This window comes from Alligator mississippiensis, chromosome 11 (genome assembly GCF_030867095.1).
Source record: "Alligator mississippiensis isolate rAllMis1 chromosome 11, rAllMis1, whole genome shotgun sequence".
Classification (NCBI taxonomy): Eukaryota; Metazoa; Chordata; order Crocodylia; family Alligatoridae; genus Alligator; species Alligator mississippiensis.
Window position 1 is genome coordinate 549,805 of NC_081834.1, and position 13,904 is coordinate 563,708.

A 13,904-nucleotide genomic window follows, 5' to 3' on the forward strand; every position below is an offset into this window, starting at 1 on the left:
GACGTCAACAAAATTAGGACGTAGATTTAAAAAAGGTGGGTTTCATTCAACTCAAGGAGCTATTATTAGGTATGTTGTCGCAAGAGGGTAGATTGAAGGATAAAGGCACCCCGGAGGGCAGGCGGCTCCTAAGGAGCACGGTATTGGGAGCCCAGCAGGAAACTTCCAACACGATGGAAGCCCAAGGACTGCAAACGACTGATGTGGCAGCACAAGCTGCTTCCTAAATGCCTCAAATGCAGAAGGAAAGCAGGCAGGCAGTGGAAGACTGGGCAGGTCACCAAAGATTCCCTCTAGGCAATAGCAAGGACCTGCAGGGACAAAACCAGGTAGGCAAAAATAAAGCATGAGCTGCACCTGGCAGAGGCGGTTAAGGACAACAGGACGAGGGTCTATAAGTATGTTGGCCAAGGAAGGAGGACCAAGAAAGCTGTGGGTCCTCTGTTAACAAGCCAGAAGAGACTCCTAACCAAAGCTGCAAAGAAGGCAGAGCCACGAGACACCTACTTTTCCTCAGTCTTTGCAAAAAAATTAAGCTGCAGCCAGGCACCTAATAAAGATTATCTGGATAAGGAAAGGAGTCGGCTTGAAGGAGGAGATAACAAAAGAGGTGGTCAGAGAGCTTTCGTTGGGTCGGAGCGGTGAAGTCAGCGGGGCAGCTGAACTTCATCCCAGGGGCCTGAAGGAACTGGCAGGGGAGATCTCAGAGCCCTCGGCAATGATCTTCATGAAGTCGTGGGAGACGGGCCATGTAACCGAGGACTGGAAAAGGGCCAACGTAGCGTCCCTCTAAACAAGGGAGAAAGGACCCGGGGACCTACAGACCGGGTAGCCTCAGCTCCGTATCTGGGAAGTTACTGGAGCAGATCCTAAGGAAGACCATGTGCAAGCGCCTGGAGGAGGAAGGGTTGATTGCAAGCACAGCATAGACTTACAAAAACCAAATCGTATCAGGCAAACCTGATCTCCTTCTTTGGCAAAGTGCGTGCTTGGCTGGACGAGGGGAATGCTGCAGGTGTTGTATCTGGATGGCAGCAAGGCTTGTGACGAGGGCCCGCGTGATCTCCCTTCTCATAAACAAATTGGAGACGTGTGGGCTGGATAAACTACCACAAGGTGGGGGGAAACCTGGCTCAATAGCCCAAGCAAAGGGTAATTATTAACGGGTCCGCGTCACAATGGCAGAAGGTTTCGAGTGGAGTCCCACAGGGTCTGTCTTGGGTGCTGGCAGAGGAAGCTTCTTGAGCAAGTTTGCAGATGACAAAACAGAAGGATTGTGAACAGCCTGGAGGATGTGAGCACAGCTCAGAGGGATCTCGACAGACGGGAAAGCCGGGCTGGAGCAACAGGACGAAGCTCAGCGCGGACAAACGCAAGGTGCTGCGCACGGGAGAAATAATCCAAAACACCGATACGAACGGGGGGACGTCCGGCCAGATGGCAGCTCTGTGGAAAAGGACCTGGGGGTCCCAGTAGAGCACGGACTCGACAGGGTCGGCAGGGTGGTGCAGCCGCACACAAGGCAGATGCAGTTTTAACGCGTGAGGCACAAGATAGGAGGTGGTGCCTCTCTGCTCGGCACTGGCTAGCCCGAATTGTAGTGTTGTTTGCAGTTCTGGGCTCCACGTTCGAAAAAGGACATGGAGAAGTTAGAGTCCAGAGGCAGCAACACGGATGATCAAGAGCTTGGGAGGCAAGTCCTAGGAGAGGCTGGAGGAGCTGGGCACGATCAGCTTTTGGAAAAGGCACTTAAGAGGGGACATGATGGCAGTCTTCAAATGCCTGAAGCCAGTGGTCGGAGATGATCTGGGCATAGCTAAGCCTATGGTCTACTGTGGGGATTTCCCAGGCTTCTGGCCTGGTTGTGCCTCCCCTAGCCCCTCATTTCTGCTAAATGTTTCAGGGGTTTAAATCTTCCCAGAGGCGCTGGGTGTTGCTGCAGCCCAGGCTGGGGACTTTGACTGGGCTGTGCCAGTATTTGTGCTGGGACCAGAGCCAGAGGCTCTTGGCTAGAGGGCTTTGCCTCTGTGCTCAGGGCCAAACCGATGCCACATTTGGGTTCAGGAGGGACTTTCACCCCATGGTCAGACAGGTATGGACTGGGGGAGGGGGTTGCTGCCTTCGGTAGTGGAAGGCATGACCCTCTCCCCGCGATCTCGAGTGCACATTGACAACATCTCAGAGACGCAGGACGTTGGCTGCTGTGGTTCCCCTGCTTACCTGTGCCTGGTTTGGATGTTAGGTCTGCGCTGTGTCAGGGTTGGCGGTAGTCTTACGGAGAGTTTAGATTATGGTTTGTCTGGCATGGTTTGGATAGGGATGATCCTGCCTCAGGCAGGGGTTGGACTAGGGTGGATACGACCTCTGGAAGTCTCTTCCAGCCCCACTTCTCTGTGATTCTGTTCCAGCCCCACCTCCTGTCAGCTGTGACTTGGAGTGTGTGTGTGTGTGGAAATTTATTGGCAGAATGTTATTGTTATAGTAAAACAGCTAAGACCCCCATCTGCATGTTCTTTTTCCAGAATAAGCATCCGCACAAGGAATTTCCCTGGTATAATTGTGCCTGTGTCCTCGCAGCAGTCCAGTGACCAACCGAATTCTCTTGCCAGAGTGATTCCCTTCCACCCCAGTCCTAAACTGACTGGTGTAGGTCGGGGTTGGTGACGGGTTATGAATGTGGGCTGCTGCTTGTGATCCAGCTGTCCCCACAGGTGCCCATTCCTGTTGGACAGCTGGGCTGAGGGCTGCTCTGCCTACCATGGGCTGCAGGTAAATGTGGGTAATATCAAGCAAAAATGGCAGATTCAGTAGCAAGAAGAGCTGTTCACTCATTCGCACAGAGCGGAGCGGAGCGGGCTGGGGCGCAATCTCTAAGACTAAGTCCAGCCCCAGGTCTGATGCATGTGCCCCGGTGTCTTGATCCCCAGTGCTGTGGGCTGGATCCAGCCCATGGGCTGTAGGCTGCTGGCCCCTCCCTGAAATTATTCCCTATCGGGTTTGTTACTCCCCAGTTTTTGTCCCTGCTGACTCGTGTAACTCCAGGTTGTGCAGTTTTTGGACAGAGCGAACAATGTTGCCAACCCAAGGCAGACTTTACTGACAATCTGCAAACTTTTTACTGACGTATGTTTTACGTACTGTAAACAGAGCCCTTCTGCCAGACCCTGGGCAAAGTCCAGGTTCAAACCATAGTTAAAGTCTGGGGGTCAGTAAAAATGTTGTAAATAATCAGTAAAAAAAAATTAAAGGAAAAAAACCCCCAATCTTGGGTTGGGAACCCTGCGGCTGTGAGTTTTTACCCGGCTGCCCTTGCCCTACCCCAGGGGTCTCCTCCTGACCCCCACAGAATGACCACTGGGCGCCTGCTCGCTGCCATGCACCGGTGCTACAGGAAGACAGGAGGCAGCACCGGCGCAGCGGCAGCAGCAGCACATGGCCAGGGGTGGAGGAGGAGCTGTCGAGAGTCCTGTGAGCCTCAAAGCACCAAAAAGAGCTCCCTTTAGGTGCTGCACTCCCACTCAGATACTCCGTGCCCCTGCCCTGCTCTGTGTTTCAGTTCTGCATCCAGCTTCTTCCCCATCATGGACCTCCACTTGGCTCCACTGTTTCTTCATGTATTTACAGATTTTGCAGATAGATATTTTTAGCTTGGCTTGTACAGACTGTCCATACATTTACATGCAGTTGGCAACCCTGAGTGCAGTCCAAGCCTTAAACTTGGGAGATCTCTGGGGCACTGGGGTCTTTCCTGCTGGAAAATCACGGCAGCCGCTGAGCTGCCCAGCAGCATTTCTCCTGCCACACGTTCTTTGCTCTGACTTCTCAACCCAAGCATTGTGGCTTTGCTTCTCTGACAGCAGCTAGAGCCCAGACTCCTGCGGTGCAAGCTCGTAGATCCAAAGGGAGCAGGTTTGCAGTAAATAATGCCCCAGAACAGTCCTTGAGGCCTTCCTTTGTCGTCAGAGAGAGAGTGGGCTACAGGATCTTCCACCCCATCTCCCCCCCCCCCTCCAGGCAACTACAATTTCAGGCAAATGCTAAAGCCCAGTAAATGTAGAGCTGAAGCGTTGCAGGTCCCAGGAGCCCTAAGGGGTGTTTGAGAGCAGAGGTGACCCCCGACAGGGGCTGGAGGGAAAAAAATGAATGCCTGGGGTGTCTGGGTGAGGGGATGTGTGGCATCCTTGGTCTGGGCACAGGGAAGAAGGGTGTGTATGGTGATGGGCGGGGGTGAGGATTAAGACTTTGAATGTTTCCTCTCCTGCTGCTTTTAAGCCCGAGGATGAGCAGAAATATCGAGTCTGCTCCGTGCTGCTCCAGCGGACGGAGATCTTGGGTGACTCAGTGCTTTTGACTGAGGATTTTTTAGCTCTCTAATGCAGGTGGAGGTGGAGCGCGGAGCCTGGCCGTAACGCAGTGCTCCTCTCCCCATGGAGATCTCTGATGTCATGATTCTTCTCGTTCTTCCGGCAAATCAATAGATTAATTTTCCTGGGCGCGGGGGGGATAGATAAGGCCTGAATGTTATGATTTTATAATAAGGCAATAAAAGTCCTTGACCCCTTTGCTTCTACTGCAGCCATAATAAAGCAGCAAAAAACTGCAAAGCCATTTCCCCCGCTGCCCCCTCCCCCCCAGCTGCCCTTTCCCAGCTGTCCTGCCCTTAAATTGCCATCATTTGTCACCTGCTCTGGCTTGTGTCTGTCCCCCCGAGGAAGGAGGGCTGGGTTGTGGGAGCTAGTTGCTGCTGTTCGCAGGGTGGTTTCCTTGCTGCCCTCTGACCGTTGCAGTGGAGGAAGGGCTTGGATGCAAGCTAAGCTGCCTCTCCAGCTCCTGCATCGGGGATCATATTTATATTAATGACTCTGCAGGTAAATCTGCAGCAGACAGCTTGACTCCTGTGCACAGCAGTCCCTGGAGAGCGTGCTTCTAAAGATGGACTTGGATTTACTTGCAATTTTATTCATATTTCATGGGCTTGAATAATTTAGTGCTAGATATCGATTTTTGCTTCCATTTGTTCTTAGTCCCTGATTTCATCTGAGCCGTGTTCTCGCAAGGGAAGCCAAGTGGTGGCGTGAGCTAATCCGACTGCAGCATGCAGAAGGAGAAGGGAGTGCGGCCTCCTGCAATGGTGCTGCCTCATCGAAGGGCCCTGCCATGCAGAGACTGTATTTGTGCTCATGGCTTTCAGTTTGAGCCTGGCAGGCACGGTGAGGGAAATGATCCGTGCCGGAGATGATCGCAGCACGTCTAGCACCCGTGTCTGGGCCCTTTTTGTAGAATCACAGGGGTGCCAGAGACCCTAAGGGTCCTTCCTGTAGGCCGACCCCTGCACGGGGGCACACCTTGCTGGTTCCTCCCGCAGCCCGGCCACTCCAGACCCAGCCACACCAGCCCACTCTTGTAGCTTCAGTTGGCCGCGCTCTGCTCCCCGTCGCCCATTCTGCCACACCCTGCTGTGCATCTTGTCACCGGTGTCCAGCTGTGCCCTTCCTCCCCCCGCGCTAGCTGGGCAAGTGACGGGGTGCGCGGCCCCTCCGGGGCTTTGCAACAATGCTTCTCCTGCGGGTCCGTTGCAGCCCTCCTCTGTGTGCTCCCAGCCCTGGGCCACCTGCCTGGCAGCCGTGCGTCCCAGGGACCGGATCCTCCCCAAGGCAGCTGGTGCCTGTTACCTGAGCTCACCAGCTGGCTTCGGTCAGGAGCAGAGGCCCAGAGGGTTAAACCTCCTGGAGCAGAGAAGCTGCTGTGAGCCCTGTCTCGCACCGGCTCAGTCCCATCCTCCTCATTCCCAGCTGTTTCTAGCCTCTCTCGGGGTGTTGGGCCCCAACTCTGCCCCTCTCTGCCTGAAAGGCATTAATGCCTCCCCTCCTGGGTGCGCTGGCAGCAAATGCTGACAGCTGTAGGTGGAGCAGGAGAGTGAGGGGGAGCTTCATGTGGGGAACACACCTTCTCTGCATGGGGCTGCGGCACCCTGCCCACGTAAGTCTGGCTGAGATGCCCAGGAGGTGCAGCGGCCCCGGAGGAGTCTCTGGGGTGATCGCTAGCCCTGTCTGTTTGCACTGCCCGGTGTCCCTGGCACGCACTTGGCCTCCCTCGCACCAACACATGGAGCTCTCTGTGGTCTCTGGGGCAAAGATCCCAGCGTTGCATGTGCCCCATCGGTTCCCCCTCATCTCCCTTCTCCTGTTTCTTTCCGTCCTTCCCTCACTGCTAAAAGTTGTTCCATTTCTTCAGCTTTGCTTTATAACCTTCTTCATCCCCTTCCGTCAAGAGTCCTAGACAGGTCGTCTGCCTTCATTTTCCCTGAAGCTTTTATGAGTTGCTGAGTTAAATTAGGATCATCATTTTAAGACCTTTATTTTCTGTGACAAAGCTGGGACCAGAGGGCTGCCACCGAATGTCTGCAGATTTCGGGGCTGCTTTAGAGCTGAAGGAAGCTGAGGACTGCTCGGTTTGGATAGAGACCGTGGAGAGGGTTGTTAGTAACCCGCAAGTAAGAGCCAGGGCAGAAAACACGACCGAGCCAGCGCTAGAGCAGGCTGGGACGAGACCGGTGCATTATGGAAAATAACAACAGCTTTCAGCCTCTGGAGCGGAGGGCAGGCACACAGCCAGACCAGAGTGGTTTATGAAAGTCTAGAAGATGTGAGAAGCTTCAAAGCTGAGCTAGGTGAGCTAGATTGCCTGCTGCAGAGGTGGGGCCTGGTGTTGGAGCGAGGAACGGTAACACCCTGGCTGTGAACCTCGTGGAGGGGCGGCAGGGGCTGTAGAGGCAGGGCAAAGGGACGGCCACTGGAGTCCATGACCGGATGCCTTTCCCTGCCTATGTACAAGGCAGGAAAAGTCCCAGTCAGACCAGGTTTAAAGAAGCAGGTTGTCGATCGTTCAGACAGCTGCACCTTGGTGCATCTCATTAGAGCAGCTAACATAAAGGTGTTGGTTCAACAAATGACTGTAACTAAACTACAGGACAACTGAGAGCACAGTGCAGGTCAGTGCAAGAGTGGCCTGGAGTAGAAAGTGCCAGACGTGAACGGGGCCACTGCGTGTCGGGGGTGCAGGGAACATGGAGCCTCCTAAAATGATAGCCCCGGTCCTTAGCTGGCAGGAGGTGCGTAAGCAGCCGTGCGGCGCTGGACGAGGCATTGGCGTGTGCCGGGGGCGTGGTGAATGGAACGGGTCGAGCAGCGTCCACCACAAACCACCTTCCCTCAGAAAGCCAGTCGTGCCGACACAACAGAGCAAAACCCGCAACTGCTAAAATCAGAGACAGAAGATGGGAGCAGGGACCTGAAGACACAAAACCAAGTAACTCGTCGTGCAGTTTGGCAGGAGTTAGCAGCCCAGCATCCCTGGGGCAGAGGATGCGGCTGTTGCTGCCAGGAAGTTCTTGGGCTGGTTTGGGGCCTTTGTCGGAGGGGTGCTGGGCACACGCCGCGCTCACTCCCTCTTCCAGCAGGGATGGTGACCGTGGGAAGGCTGCGTCTGGAGGTGGGTATTTGGGCAGAGGGAGGAAGGGAGCAGAGTGAATCATGAGGGATGTATGCTGCTCATCCAAGAGTGCTGAGAATAAATAGCTGGATTGCTCACGCAGATTTCACAGATTTCATAGACATTCGGGCTGGAAGGGACCTCGGAGGATCATCGAGTCCAGCCCCCTGCCCAAGGGGCAGGACGTCAGCTGGGGTCATAGGATCCCAGCAAGATGAGCATCCAGTTTGCTCTTGAAGGTGTTCAATGAAGGCGCTTGAACCACCTCCGGTGGCAGGTTATTCCAGACCTTGGGGGCTCGGACAGTAAAGAAATTCTTCTTTATGTCCAGCCTGAAACGGTCTTGCAGGAGTTTATAACCGTTCGACCTCGTCATCCCTTGGGGCGCTCTGGTGAACAAACGTTCCCCCAGATACTGGTGGTCACCCCTGATAAACTTGTAGGTGGCCATCAGATCACCCCTGAGCCTGCGCTTTTCCAGGCTAACGAGCCCCAGGGCTCTCAGCCTGTCATCGCAGGGTCTGCTTCCCTGACCTCTGATCATGCGCGTGGCTCTTCTCTGGACTCTCTCAAGTTCTCCACATCCTTCCTGAATGGTGGGGCCCAAAACTGGATGCAGTACTCCAGCTGCGGCCTCACCAAGGCTGAGTACAGGGGGAGAATGACGTCTCAGATGTACCAATCCTGTTAAAACTAGGGCTCGAACTGGCTCAGCCCAAGCCAGTTTGGGTATGCTGGCCTTTCTCTGAAGCTGGCACCTTGTTGCCTACAGCCTCCCCTTTCATTAGGGGAAAGCACAGGCTCTTGTGTAAAGAACCTCCTACGTGTGATGCACATGCAGTCGCTGCAGAGCAGCGTGTGTGCACATGCACCAAAGCTCTGCAAGGGTGACCACCCCATTCGTGCTGCTGCAGCCCTCTTGAGTCTGCTGCAGCAAACTCCCATGATACTGGATGGTTGTCTACTCCCTGAATCCCATTATTTTGGGAGACTCTTGGCAGTCTCGGCCAGAAGCTGGGACGTGCTGGCCAGCGGCACCGGCAGCAGCAGGAGTGAAAGCGGGGTCGGGCAGAAGGGCTCCAGGGGGTCACGTGTCTGTGCTGGGCTTGCCCTGCACCAGTGGCTTCTCCAAAGCTACCCGTTCCTCACCTGTGAGTACAAGCGCGTGTCCTTCCCAGGCGTTTGCCTTTCATTCTGGACGGGGGCCTGCGGGCAGTCTCTGGACTCCAATGAAAGCCGTCCAATGCTGCAGCATGGTGTGATGGTGTGGGCAGACCCTTGTCTTGGGCTTCTCCTGCCCTGTCTCTCCCCTTCAGTCCCTGCATAATGGCCCCTGGGTCCTTGGGCCACAGGAGCCTAAGTGCATGGAAGGTCTTCTCAGCCCTTCCTTGCACACGCTAGCCAGAGCCCAAACCCGAGCGGCTGGTGTGAGGCAGGGTCGGCCGAGGGGATCCTAACCATCCCTTCCGGCCTCCCCGGGGGCATTGCAGGTGCTGGCAGTGAGGAGGAAAGCCGCGGGGCAGAGGGCTCGACTGCCCTTCTCGGAGCAGAGCCTGTTTGCTCCCAGCACCTGCTGACAGAGGGAGGTCTGGGCAGCGCCTGCCCTCGCGCACTGGGGAGCTTCCTCTGCTGCCGGAGCCCCTGCGCCCTGGCTCCTGCCGGGCGCCTGCACCAGGGCCGCGGTGGCGCCTGCAGGTCGGTCCACGGGGCCGGGAATGGCTCCTGCCGTGCTGCCGAGGCAGGGAGCAAAACTGCCGTGTCATCCAGCTTTGGCCGCCAGCGCTTCTGTGCACGGGGCCGGCTCCTCGGTGGCGTCTGGCCCCCGTGCTGGCAGCTGCGCTGGGAGGGGATGTAGCAGGCGGGTGTCGGAGCAGGCAGCGGTGCCCAGAGCACTCGGAGAGGGGCTGAGGCTGGGCTTGGGCACCAGCAGCATTAACGGGGTGTGTGTGGGCACGCTGCAGGCTGGGTGCTGGTACCCGAGGGTTAACGAGGGGCCAGGGCGCGGCCCTGGGTGCTGGACGCCCACCCGTGGAGGTGCTGGGGCTTGTGTCCCCGCCGCTTGTCCAGTTCAGCCTGGGGTTTTCCCTCTCGTGCCGCTGTTGGGAAACAGGAGAGAGACCGAGCGAGCATGAGCAGGCAGAAAGGAGCAGCTGAAAGTGCATCATCACTCAGGCAGCAGTGTTAACGAGCGGCATCTTAATGAGCAAGAGACGCTTTTGACCCCAGCTGTATGTCAAATCCAGCAAATCCTCCGCCAGGGCCTGGGCCACGGGCATCGGCACCTGCTGGACTGGACTCGGATGCTGCTCAGAAAAGCTGCAGCCCCCGTTCCTGCCGTCCGGGCAGTGGGAAGTGTCTCCGTGCTGAGGCTTGGGCCCATCGGGCTGCCCCGCGCCAGGGACCTCTGTCAGACGGTGGCTCCGCGAGCGCGGCCCCCTCGGGCTGAGGCACTGTCTGCCAGAGTCCCCAGGGCAGGGCAGGACGGAGATCCCCAGAGCTGCTTGCAGGGGCTTGGTGTTATGCATCCCCCTCCCATCCCACTCCCTAACGGGGGCGTTGGGTCTTGCGCTGGACCCAGCGAGAGCCCCGGGCCATGATAGCGGCAATGCAGCAGTTCTCGGGGTCCCGGCGTCTGAAACCGCCTGTCGGCGGGGAGGGGTGCTAGTTCTCCAGGGCGTGGGGGCGCTGCCCCAGCCCCCCGTCAAGTTTGAGGATCTTGTTTAATCTGCCGAACGCAGGGGTTGGTGACAGGCCGCCCACTCCCCTCACGCAGCACCCGCGGGCGTTGGTTTGGCAGCGCTGAGCTCCCCGGAGGCGCAGGGGCGCGCTCGCTGTGATTGGTGCTGGCTGCCGGCTGCGGAGGGGGGGCTCTACCTTGCTTTTCACAGGCGTTGCAAGACGCCTCGGTATTTATATCCACACGTGTCTAATTGCCTCCGACTGCCTGCCGGCCTTCCAGGGAGAGCGTCTGGCTACGAGGCAGCGAGCAGAAGTGAGCTGGGATCTGGGCTCGCTGCTAGACGACGGGCAGGGCTGTGCTTTGGGGGCCACGTAGACAGAAGGGCTTTGTCGGTGATTAGCAGGACGTGCTTGTTCCCTTGGCCCGTTTCCACCCCTGGCAGGGGTGACACCGGGACCTAGCAGGCGGTGGCTCCTTGCGGAGGTCGGATCCCCTTGAATGGCATTGCGCAGTGAAGGGTGGAGGCCCGTCCCGCACGCTGGGGCAGCCCCCACGAGACCCTGCTGCAGCCTGCCAGCTAGGGAGACGGGGTTCTCCCTAGCTTGCCTCTTTGGCTTGGTGGCTAAGGGCAGCGAGACTTGGAGGCATCCGAGCCCCAAGGCCTCCGGGCTCGGGCCTGCACATCGGATGCTGCCATGGATTTGGGAGTACCTGAAGGCCCAGGCTGAGGAGACTGGGAGGGAAGATGCTTGCCAGGGGTAGCACCACATAGATTTGAATGACTGGGCTGTGCTCAGCTGATGGGATTTGGACTGGATTTGGCAAATTTGGCCTGAGACATGATATAAAAAAAGAAAAAAATCTCGGCACCCAGGTGTGGGGCCCAAGGGAAGTGGGATGGGCCGAGGACAGGCCTGCCCAGGGCCCTGAAGCAACCTGCATGGCTGCGAAGCCGCAGTCTTGGCCGCGGCAGCACGTGCGGTGGGTTACACGGACCTTTAACCAGGCCCCGGCCGAAGCCCCGGAGGGCTGTAGCAGATAGCCCGTGGGAGCCGGGCACAGCGCCTTTCCCACAGCCCAGCCAAGTGCTGTTTGGGCTCAGGGCTTGTCACTGCACTGCTGCTCCGTCCCTACGCCCCAGCCTGCCATCACGAGCCGGGCTCGGATCCGCGCTATGGCCCTGCCTGGCGTCGGCTTTGCTGCCTGCGTTTCCATACCCCTGTTAACTGGGTATGGGCTCCAGCCTGCATGCGGACCAGGCGCCAAGGGCTCCCTCGCAGCTGGGCTGTGCTGCTGTGGGGCTGCTGTGCAGGGCATGCAGCACCCTACAGTGTTTGGGAAAGGCGACGAGGCCAGCTGGGAAGCCGTGCGGGTCGGGATTGCTCCGGTCCATGGACCGCAGGGGTCAGCTGGAGATGCTGGCACCATCTGGGCTCTTGCCAGGACATGGAGCCGGTGCCAGGCACAAGGGTCCTGTGGGGCAGGCTGTGGGCTGGGCTCTGCGACATGCAGATGGGGTGCCCGCCAAGTGCCTGGGGAGGAGGATGGGTTAGGGGCGGGGAGGCCCTGCTGTGCGCCGGCTCCGGCTCCGGCTCCGGCTGCGGCAGGGTTAAGTGAGCCTGGCGCATTGTGCAGTGGGTTGGAGAGGCTGGGCAGCTCCTCCCTCCTCGCATTGACACAGCAGCTGCCTGCTGCAGCCCGCCTGTCTGCATCTGCGGCTCCAGGCATCCCGAGCAGCCCAGCCGCCGCCTCCGGGCTGCCCCCGGCACCATGGTACGTGCAGGCGCCGCTCGGTCCCTTCCCGCCCCGGGGCTCGGCTGCGGGGACTGACGGTGCCCAGGGACCTGGAGCCACGCTCTGTGCCCGGGGCGCGTAGGCTCCAGACGGGCAGACCTGGCCTCGCTGCCAGGGGCACTGCCTGCCCCTGCCTGGCTCGCCGGTGCCCGGCGGGTGCAGAGCTGCAGGGTCCCTTTCGGCCGGGGCTGCCCAAGGATCCCGGCCCCACCCAGCACCTCTTGCCCGAGCCCCGTGGCGGCGGGGGCAGCCCGCTCCTCCTTTGCCCTTGCGGGGGCCTGGCCAGCAGTTCCCGGCTGTGGCATTTCCCAGCCCGGGCAGCGGGCAGCGGGCAGCGGGCAGGGGGGCGGTGGGGTGGGGTGGGGTGGGGTGGGGGCAGAGGCTGGGCGAGGGCAAGGTGGCGGCAGACGGAGCTCGCCCCCTCCCAGCTGCTGCTGTCCGCGCGGCGCCGGATTCTCAGCTGTTGCCTGCACTTGTGCCCCGGCTCGAGCCCGCCCCAGGCAGGGCCGGACCCAGGGAGAGCACTCGCGTGCCAGGCGTGCGGGGCTGTCGTGGCATCGGGCCCTGGCGCGGCCTGGCCGGACACACCCTCCCTCCAAGGCCGAGGCCAGGCCCAGGAGCGCTGCTGTCCTTCCCTGCCCCGGGCGAGGGCAGGAGGGATGCCCGGGCTCTTCCCCTCGCCCCGTCCTGCGTGGCCCGGGCTCTTTGCACAGGCTGGCGCCCGGCTCAGCTGCGCAGCGCTGCCTTCTCCCGCGGCAGCAAACTCCAGCACATCCCAGTGCTTCCAGCTCGGGGGCTGGGAAGGGGGAGCTGCGGCGGGCCGGGCCGGGCCGGGCCGGGCCGGGCCTGGGCAGGGCAGGTGGCGCCGGGCCCGGGCGAGGGCAGCGCTTCAGCTGCGCATTCCTGGGACCAGAGAAGGGGGCGACGCCTGTGCTCGCCCGGCCTTGGCCCGCGGCTGTGGCCTGCTGCGCGCCCCGCACAGGGCCCCTGGAGCCTGCGGCCGCTGCCCTCCCAGCGCCAGGGTAGCGGTGCTGGGCCCCCGCCTCGCTCCAGCGCTGCAGCCTGGCCCGGTCCAAGGCCCGCGCTGCCCTCCGGCGCTGGAGCCTGTCGCGGGGTGCGGATGGCGAGCCCTGAGACTCGCTCAGCAATGGCAGGGGCAGGCGGCCGCATGCGGCGGGGGCTGCCCCAGCCCCAGCCCCGACCCCGAGCGAGCTTGGGCCAGAGAGGCCGTGCTGGCAGCGAGGGGCGAGACGCCAGCCCCCGCGGCAGCCACGGAGCCTCTGTGCTGGAGCCAACAAAAGGCTTGTCAGCGAAGGGGGAGAGCCCGCTGGGCTGGGCTGGGCTGCGCTGGGACTCGGGGGGGAGGGCTGGGGAGGCAGGGCTGGCGTTGGACGCATGGAGCACGGAGCGAGCGGGGAGGGAGGAGCGTGGCTGCTGCACACTCGCGCACACTCACGCGCGCACACACACACATACACACACTGCGGCAAATTCTGCAGCTGGTGCCTGCTGGCTCCTGACTGTAGAGAAAACAAGCTCTCGGGTTCAGACCCGCTGGGCTCGGGGCAGGGCCCTTCCTTCCACCCGCCGGTGCCAGCCCCAGGGCACAGCATTGTCCCAGGCACGCTCGGGCCCCTCTCCCCTCCGCCAGGCCTGAAGGGTTGCGGGCACTTCGCCTTCCTGCAGAGATGGCGCTGCACGCGGGCAGGGGGCCTGGCTCCTGGCACAGCCAGCCGAAGCCTCACACGTGCGCGGGGGGCACAGAGCGCCGTGGGGTTTTGGCATCGTCCTTTCTCTGGCAGAAGCATCCCCCAGGAAAATTTCCCCGAGCAAAGCGTGCAGCACCGAACCCCTACCCTTTCACCAGTGCAGCCGCCAGCCAGGGCTGTACATCTGGGCTGCGCGGGGCTGGGGCACGCGAGGCATGCGAGCAGCAAGG

General features: G+C 60.0%; 1 protein-coding gene across 2 annotated transcripts in view; it reads left to right on the forward strand.

The window, feature by feature from the left end:
* Positions 1 to 13,904, forward strand: part of MAP1A (microtubule associated protein 1A) — a 59,989-nt gene that overhangs the window by 20,660 nt on the left and 25,425 nt on the right. Inside the window, exon 1 of one of the 2 annotated variants that reach the window (XM_059714432.1) lies at positions 11,849 to 11,944. The exons of the other annotated variant lie outside the window; for it this stretch is intronic. The gene's annotated coding sequence lies outside the window, so the exon portion shown is untranslated. Of the gene's footprint in view, positions 1 to 11,848; positions 11,945 to 13,904 lie in introns of those variants that run through there. 2 annotated transcript variants of the gene reach the window in all.